A 9,945-nucleotide genomic window follows, 5' to 3' on the forward strand; every position below is an offset into this window, starting at 1 on the left:
TTCAAGGATCCATTGTAGACATACTCATAAACAAGTTGCAGCCTACGAGTTACTTCTCTAAATGTACCCAAAAGCATCACCAAATTCTCATGGCTTACTTTGTTAAGAACATTAAACTTAGACCCGAATTCCTCTTCCCCTTGAGAACTCACAAGTTAATGCTGCTTGTCAGCAATCCTGATCCCATCAATTTCACCGCTATAAAACAAACCAAACCCACATTTCGAAAGGAAATTGTGCTCCGAGAATCCATTGGTAGCCGCTGAAGCTCTGCCTAAGTGAGATCCCTACTCCATCCAACCACGGGCTGTTGGATATGGCAGATCAAACAGGCGGAGATTTTGAAGTCATCAAAAAGGAAGACAATTCTTTTCTCTTAAAAGATACTTGTCTTTGGCATTTGAATGACAGTTACGGATAAATTTATAAGAGTTAGAGGTCTTGTATTTCATGCAAGAGTGTCATTAAATCTTATTAGAAAAGTCTATCTGGCCAAAGAATCTGTTGGGCTTATGCATTTTGAGCCAAGTGGTCTAATGACTGAAAGAGTAGGTCTGACATCCTTAATATGTCACTAATATGATTGATGAATACTTATGAATGAAAGTATCTTAATCTAATGCATCTTGTATCTTATATTCATTAAAATGTTCAAAATAAATTAGACTAAAGTTCGAGTCAATTAATGACTGAAAGAATAAGTCTAACATCGTAAATATATTATTAATATGATTGATGAGTAATATGAATGAAAGTATCTTAATCTAATACAAGTTAAGTCTTATTTTCATTGAAATGTTTAAAAGATGTTAGACTAAAGTTCGAATCAATTAGGCAAGTCTATTATGACATTATGATGAGATCATAATGATTAGTACAGGAAATTTATTGTATTATGCATTGATTAACAGAGATGATATTAGATCTCAACTTCAAGTATTAGATACAATTAGGATGAAATTGTGCTGCAATAGGAGAAATACAGCCTTGTTAAACTTAGTACATGTTAAGTACTTTGTTAAACATAGTCCTAATTTTTTTAAAGTTACACTAATGCTAGACTCATTAAGGACATGCAATAGAGATTGCAATTTTGAACATTATTTCCTCAAAAAATGTTTGAGAAATAATTTTCTATTATGAAGGTGTTATAAAACTGGTTTACGACATTTCAGTATTTGGGTAAGTTGAGACATTTGTGTCAAAACAAACCCTTGGCGAAATAAATGTTCGAAAGTACACTTGAATGTAGGTAGTCTTTGAGGAGTTTATAAAATGACCTTTTGTACACTCCAAAAATAAAATCATGTATTTTTGTGGCAAATACTGATTTTATTAGGAATGTAAAAATAGAAGGTTGTGGACCTAGAAAAAGGTTAAGTAGTGTTGATGAACTAGTTCTAAGTAAAATCACTTAATAGTTAACAAGTGTTGTCAACCATTTATTTTCATTAAAATGTCAAACTCTAATTGTTAGCCAAATAAGTCTTCCTCGTAATGGGAGAGTTATGAGATAAGTCATCCTTTACAAAGGCTTACTTGAAGTCTATATAGTTATATTAGATGACAAGATGAAAACTTATAAACCTCAAAGTAATGGGAGAGTTATGAGATGACTCAACCTTTGTTATGGCTTATTGGAGTCAAAGTTATCATAATGGATGATAAGAATTGAAGGAGATCGACAAAAAGAAATTATGTCAAAGTCATAAAACTTGAGGTAAAGTAGTATACTTAATCTCAACTTGTTTTTGTAGATTTTCTTGATGGGGTCAATCCCAAAGGATATAGATGGATCTACAAACATGACACTTAAAAGTATAGAACTTTGAGATAGATATCTTCAAAGACTCTTGGCGTAAGGTGAAAATCAACGCTAGAATTAGTGGATGAAAATTGACTATGAGTCAATTTTCTAACTAGTTTCTATAATAGAGCCTTTATGCATTATTTGATTTATTATTACATATAAGATATGTAAACATGAATTAATGTCTTTGTGAAAAGAAGTCCAATGAATCTACAAAAATTTAAGCAAATTTTCAAAGATTGAGTTGCAAAAAGATTACAAAATTGTGACGTTCATCTGAGAAATGAGTTTCACAATTAGGATCTTTGAGAATAAGGGTTTGATATAGTATCATAACCCATGACTTTCAACAAAAAGTGGGTATTTATCTATTTTATATTGATATTTACTCATTGTGAAGTAAAAATCAATATAAATGTTTGACTATTTAACCAATTTCAAATAGTTAATTTGAATTAATTTTGTATATTAATGTCCACATATAGATGTTGAGGACATAATGTTAAGTTGTCTCATGCATTTTACATTTATAAAGTTGTTGTTTAATGTTCGATGCAATAGCTTCAGATGGAATAATAGTGTATCTTTCTACTATGAAGTTGATATGTCTAAGGAAAAATTTTCTAAGACACCTCAAGTTGTTGGGTTGTATGTCTTAAACTTGCAGTTTATAAAAATTAAATATATTCTAAGTATATTCTATTTGCAATAAAGATGTTATTGAGATTTATTCAATAGAGTTGTTATTGAATGTGTAGATTGAACTTGTAAAGCCTAAATCCAATTAACTAATGAACCACTAGCTATAGCATGAATACTTGAACTTTATGTGGAGACATAAAAGAGGACCAGGTTTGAGTGTATAGCCAAAATTGTCTATAAGTATAAGGATAGGGTTGGGAACCTTATCCTAGGGACACTATGGATGCGACCCGCTTTGTATTTGATACAAATGATGTGATCCAAAAATCATTCATGTTGAGACATGCAAATGGAAGCATCCTATGCAAAAGATGTTTGCATAAGACCGAACCATGAAATAGTCACTTTTCTTTTAACATCTTTTACTATTAAAACTGACTATTTCAATCTGATGACCTAAGATAACTCAATCTCAATCCTGAGCTAACTATGAAATCCTGTTTAATTGAGATTGTCCTTTAATCTGCATAGATGAGAGTGGCTTAACATCGCCGCTCAATAAGCCTCTCATTTTAAGGGTAAGATTGAGTAAATAGATGGGGACATAGTCTGCAAGATGAAATTCACTCATACTCGATTTCAGGGTTAGTAGATAGGTTGTTCTATTAAGTACTGACTCTTAGTCTTGAACAAGGAGCCCCGCCCTCTCTATGACTGAGAGAGACTCGGTTTATTGGTAGGACCATAAACCAGTTGTTCATTAGTGGATCAGTAGAGATTTAAGGAGCAAGATGTATTACAAGGGTAAAACGATAATTTTAACTCGACTGTAAATACAAATAACCTGTGAAGAATTGATTTGTTGATCATGATTAAATCAAGTGGACAAAAATATATCTACAGTGAGGAGAGTGACCTACACTAGAAGAAATTCGGGCTTTAATGCCGGTTTTAAACCGACATTAAAGATAGTGTTATTAAAGTCCTTTAATATCGGTTGCCTTTAATGTCGGTTTTAAATCGACATTAAAGGGCTTCAATAACACAGCCTTCAATGTCGGTTGTAACCGACATTAAAGACCTTCAGTGAAATTTTCAACCGACATTAAATGTCTTTAATATCAGTTGCCGACATTAAAGCTTCTATTTTTTTTATTTTTAACCGACATTGAAGTCCGAATCTATCCTTTTTTTATAATTTCGTTGCCGAATCCATTTTTTTGGTCAAAAAGTATAACATGACACATCATCATTGAACGTTGTGGCTATGACATATTATTCATGTATGGATTGTAAATCTATTATATTTAATCCACAAATTCTGCTATAAAATTATAATTTAAAAGGCTATACAATAATTCAGGCCTTGAGAACACAAATTACAAGTAATACAAACATTATGATTTTACAAACATTATGAGATTACTGTCTCTCTCCACTTGGTAAGTATGGATCCCTTCATAATTCTTCTTGAACCAGCCCCCTAGCTTCAGCAATGTCTGGTTATAGGCATCTTTGTCTGACCACTGTTGTTCAAAGGATCACAAACAAAAAAGGTTTAAGACAAAGGATTGAAAGTGAAAATATGATAAGAATTCATATTCAACTAACCGTGTTTATTGGGAATGTGCATAAATTAAATTCAAGATAAAATTCTTGTAGTGAATGTGTTGGATCTAAAGTTCCCCAAGAAAAAGCATAAAGAGGTTGCGATACCAAATATTTACTCCTTTGTTGCATCTGCAAAACAAGAAAACTCAATAGTTGAATAAATGAGAGAATCTTCTTTTTCAAGATCTTGAAGAAGAGAAGCTTGGTTACCTAGATATGAGATACGAAGAGGATGAAAAATTCTCAGCAGCATAACAATGCTACCACAACAAAACCAAAAATTTACCTTGAACCTGTTCAAAGAAACACACTCCCAAAAATATTTCACAACCACTTGTTCTCAACAGAACTATCAGAATTCCCAAAAAATGAATATTCAAGAACACATACATCAATAAGCAAATTTAGCTCACAATATACTTCAAACCTCAAAAGTTATCACAAAGACTACCATAGTACATGAATAACCCACAAACTACCATAGTGCGGCCTACAAACTCAAACACCTTGAATCAAATCTAAACTACAAATAAATAGTACCCATGAGTCATAAACGGGTGTTACTTCTAAGGGGAAAAAATAAATGCAGCTTCCTTTTGTCTTTTGGAAGGTAGGGATGCAACTTTGTACAGTTTTACTTTAGGTGGCATAAGTTTTGATCTTTTGACAATGACAACTTTTGACATTTTTAGTGGAAAGTAAAACTAGTGGGAAGAAATGAAAACATGTATAAGTATATAATGACCAGATTCCACCATAAGGTTCACCAGCCTTAATCCCAGCATCTTGTACATGAAGTCTGTATCATGTATCATGTAGCTTAGGTTTACTGTATTTTTATGTTTTTATCGCATCTTTACTGCTTTCCTTTATTTTATTGCAATTTATATACTTGTACAAACGTACTTTTAAAGATTGAAAACTTGTTCTCATGTATCATGAACATACTACAATAACCTAAAACAGTCCCCATGTTCGACCTCGGATCACACCGAGAAACTTGCGGTGGAATTACACTTGGTTCCATCGTAAGGAAACTTGTGACAACGTATGACATACTACATGAACATCCATAATTAACGCATAATTAGAAGTAGTATCGCATCATTGTGAGCAATTTATATCATCAACCCAAACCCGTTACATACTGCATGCGGTTTAAGTTTAGCTCTAGATCGATTGTCGCATGCACTGTCATTGCGTTGATCGTCTATTCATTCCTGAATGATGGGCGCAATGCGACGTAGATGCGTTAATCTTTTTCTCTTGAGCCCTGAATGCATACAATGACTGGATTTCCTGCAAAACAGACTTGAAATATTCTTTTCTACCATCGCAATGGTGTTAGTGGGTGTATTGACGACAATTTATAATTCTTGCATTTCTTAGCCCATTTCCATACAATTGACGCAACTTTCCTCACTTTAAACCACAATATCTAAATAAAGTAGTATACTATGCGTTGTCACAAGTTTCCTTGCATTGGAACCAAGTATAATTCCACCGCAAGTTTCTCGGTGTGATCGGAGGTCGAACACAGGGATTGTTTTAGATTAATTGCGTTACATTTGTGATATATGCGATCGGGGGTTTTTCAATTTAATAAAAGTGTGGGTTGTACAAGTATTTAAAAATGCGATAAAGTAAATATAAGCGATAAAAATGCGATAATAAAGTAAATTGCGATAAAAGTAATGTGCGGTAAAATAAACCTAAGCTATGATGATACAAGATACAGGTTACATGATACAAGATACCGAGGTTGAGACTGACTGTGAAGAATATTCAAAGAATCGTGTTATGCGGTGGCAAGGCTTATGTGCGAAGCAGAAATATAAAGGATAATTAATATAAACATCGCAAGTTCCTTAATTGCGTTAAGAATATAAGTATGGTTCTGCTTTCCCTTAGCGTACATCTCTCGGTGATCAGCCACGTTTCTCACATCTCTGTGGTGAAACATGGATGAACGTAGTGAACGCAAAGTTGCTTCCATCTTTGGAAGTACTTCTTGCTTTAGTTCACGCATTCTTCTAACCTTCTCTCGACAGATCAAAATGGTATCTTCACTTCTGCTCTCATAGGTGAAGATGTCGTCTAGCATGCTTTAGCTAAACATCTTTATTTCTATAGCACAGATTAAGTTACTTGTTTAATTCATATTAATCACCAAGGGATTAAGAAAATATCGTGGAGAACGTGATTTATGAAGGAAAGGAAATAGACAGAAATGTGGAAATGAGAATGATCATGACAATTAATTATAAAATCAAGCGTCTAATACATGGTTGTGAATGATTTAGACTAAGAAGATGAAATACAATTGATGAATAAGAGTTAGAAATAGATATAGAAGAGTGCCAATGTCATGACACCAATCTGGATGGAGAGATTGCTTGCCGGCGTAGATGGAGTGAACGGAAGGATGAGCTTCCCTCTTAGTCTTGCTCAATCGGTAGAGTTGATCTAGGTACAGAGCTTCATGGCGGGGATTTGGAATGATTCGCCCTGAGACTCACCTCTCGGCCTTGTCTCTTTTCTTCTTGGATCCTCTCTGATTAGCACTCAGATCAGCCTCTCTCTCAATAGCCTCGTATCAATTATCCCCTGAATCAAGTATATTCTTCAGTGAATTCTTTGAGGGTATTTATAGATGAAAGCTTTGACTCTTTGACTTGTGGTCCCCACTTTATTGTTATGGGAATTCTGAAAATGGTGGAATAAATATTCCTTCTGTTATGTAATCAATCCGTTGAAAATGCACAACGGTTAGTTGTACACGTGTCAAAATCCTCCGCGATTGCGTTGCTCATTTGCATCTTTCGATCGTGTGCTTGCATGTGGTGTTGTTTTTATTACCGCATGCGGTTGAAGTTCAGTTTTGGATCGATTGTCGCATGCGCCGTCATTGCGTTGATCCTCTATTCATTCCTAAATGATGGGTGCAATGCGACATAGATTCGTTAATCTTTTTCTCTTGAGCCATGAACGCATACGGTGACTGGATTTCCTACAAAACAGACTTGAAATATTCTTTTCTACCATCGCAATGGTGTTAGTGTGTGTATTGACGATAATTTATAATTCTTACATTTCTTAGCCCATTTCCATACAATTGACGCAACTTTTCTCTCTTTTAACTGCAATATCTAAATAAAGCAGTATAAATAACTTGTATTTCTACAAGTTATCACAAAGCCCTACTTTATTCTTCCATACAACAAATTTTTGCTCAAAAATGCTTTTCTAGTTTTAAAAAGAATGTTTACCTCTTCTTGGCAAAACAACTTGATGCGTCTGGATGCGGTGGTCAAACTTTGCGTCATTTAATAGAGATTGTTGATCATGGTTATACCCTTCGTTTTGGCTTGTTCCCATGGGTGTCATGCGAACATCCAACTACGGTTGTGTGCCAATCTCAACTTTAACTCATGAATTTCAGAGGAGTTTTCTCTTGCATTCTTTTATTTTATTTTTTTTTCTTTTCATATTGTGTTGTTCTTGGAAACCCACCTTCGTTTTGGCTTGCTCCCACGGGTGTCATGCGAACATTCAACTACGAGTAGGCTCCTTTCACAACTTAACTCATATCAGGTTGGGATTGTTTTTGAGGATTTCCTTGCGCTGACATTGGAGTTTATATGAAAATATTTTTTTTTAAGATTTTAGAAAATGAACACATTTTTCTTAATGACTGCATACTCTCGATCTCATCTGCTCATACCTTCCCCACCCCCAAATTTAGAGATGCGCAAGGTCCTCATGCGTTGTTTGGACAGCATAGACAAACACTTAAACAAAATTTCAAAAAGAAGGTTTGAGCAGAATTTTAAAGGATAAAAGGTAAAGCAGTGCTAGAGCTACAAATTAACTAAGTGTTAGTTAGAAAATACAAAGTATGGGAAATGTTACTAAGTGTATGCATATTATACATCATGGTAGCGCAATGAATAACACAAAATAAAAGATTAAGAATATCGCAAAGTTGACAAAGGATGATAAAGAAGAGGCACAGGCATATAGAGAGAATTGCTACTTAGTTGTATTGAAAATTAACTAAGTATACAGGTAATTACAAATATCGTAATACAGAAATTTTTGCCTGTACAAAGAATCAAAGAATTTAGTTAAACAATGAATGAAATAAAGATAACAGAATGACCGCAATAAAAATTAAATTGTAAAAATTATTGAGGAGCAGGAGGTTCTGGAGGAGGGTTTGGATGTGATACTTGAGGAGCTTCTTCAAAAATCAGATGCTGCCTGAGATGCGGAGGTACCATGGGTCCATGAAGATATGCTATCAGAAAATTGAAGTACTCATGGTTGTGCTCGGCTAGTTGTCTTTGGTGTAGGTGAATCGTATAAGTTTTGCACTGAATATTGATCAACACCTGCCTTGTCATGGCAGTACTGCATTGTAAATCGTCGACTCGCTCGATTATTGCATCAATTCTCAGGCCGAAGAAGGCTTGTTGTTGGGAAAAAAGTTCTTGTTGTTGGGAGAAGAGTTGTTGTTGTTGAGCAAGAAGAGACCACATATCTACTAACTCAGTAGCTAAGGAAGCAATGGTGGGTTGTGCCTGCGATGCCTCACCATCGACGTTTTAGGGTTGGGCAGAAGTGCCTTCACCCAAATCGTGTGGGTCATCAACATGTGGCGGTGGGAGGGGAAGTTTTGGTGATGATGATGAAGATGATGATGGGGCCACTGGATATGCGGTTGGAGAATTTGGGGGAAGGAGAAGATTGGTAAAGTTCTCGGGAAGAGAAGAAGAAGGTTGTGTGGGAGGGCTTGGAGGGCGAATTATTAAGGGTAAAGGGTCCAAGGGTTCTGGTTCTTGGGTTGTTGAGTCTTGGATTTTCTCCTTTCCCTTGTTGTCTCTACGCTGTTTCTTCGGCTTGGGCTCCTGTGGCACATTCAAATCAATGTTGGGCCTCTTCAAAGGGAGCTCAAGGCAGTGTGGGGAATTTTTTAGGACCAGCCTCAAAATCTTGACGTTTATTAGGCCGTGAACTTCTGCCATTGGCTCTTCATCAATGCCCACACCCAGTGATAGGCATAAACTTGAAACCGTCCATGGGAAGAAGTACTTTCCTCTTATGTGCCCCACAAAACCTCGAATTAATCTTGCGATCAACTGGCCCACATCGATTCGAATGCCGCGTGCAATGCAATATGTGGCCATGACTCGATCCCTCGAAATTATTTTGTCGTGGGAAGTTGGGATCAGCCACCGTCTCACCAAATAGACCCACAGCCGCGCCTAAGGAAGCAATGTCTTGGACGCCAGGGTCCTGATGCCTTTTAAAGAAATCGTCCACTTAGTGCCCGGTTGCATTAATGTTTCTAGGGCATCTTTCATCTGGTACAGTTCATTGATGTCCCTTGCGCTGAAAGACACCATTTGCCCTTTTATGGTCACCACATCCTTGGTGCCATGTAGTCGTCCATGGTAGAAGTCGCGTACTACCTCTGGAATGACAATGGCTGGGCACTGGCAAAATGTGTCCCATCCATGTTTTACGATCACGCTCGTAATCAGGTTTGGTAGTGGCATTGGCACAGGGAAAAAGCCCATCTCCATCAGCAAGTCATCGTTCTTCTTCTTTCTTAATGGACGCCCCTTTGCCAACGCGGTATTACTGCTCTCTGCGATGCTTTGCCCTTTTCCTTGGTCAACACAAGGCGGGATTTCTGCTTTTGTTTTCTTTCTCGCTCCTTGCATTATTCCGCTTTTTCCCGTTCAGCAAGTTCTTTTCCCTTCTTCTTTCTTAAGTGCTGCACATTTGCTTGACGCTTCTTCTCCTTCTCATCCTTTTTATTTTTCTCTTCTTCTACCTTCTTATTTCCTCGATTCTCGATATTTCATTATTGCAGC

The sequence above is a fragment of the Benincasa hispida genome, chromosome 7 (assembly GCF_027475165.1).
Source record: "Benincasa hispida cultivar pf3 chromosome 7, pf3_genome.v1.1, whole genome shotgun sequence".
NCBI lineage: Eukaryota > Viridiplantae > Streptophyta > Magnoliopsida > Cucurbitales > Cucurbitaceae > Benincasa > Benincasa hispida.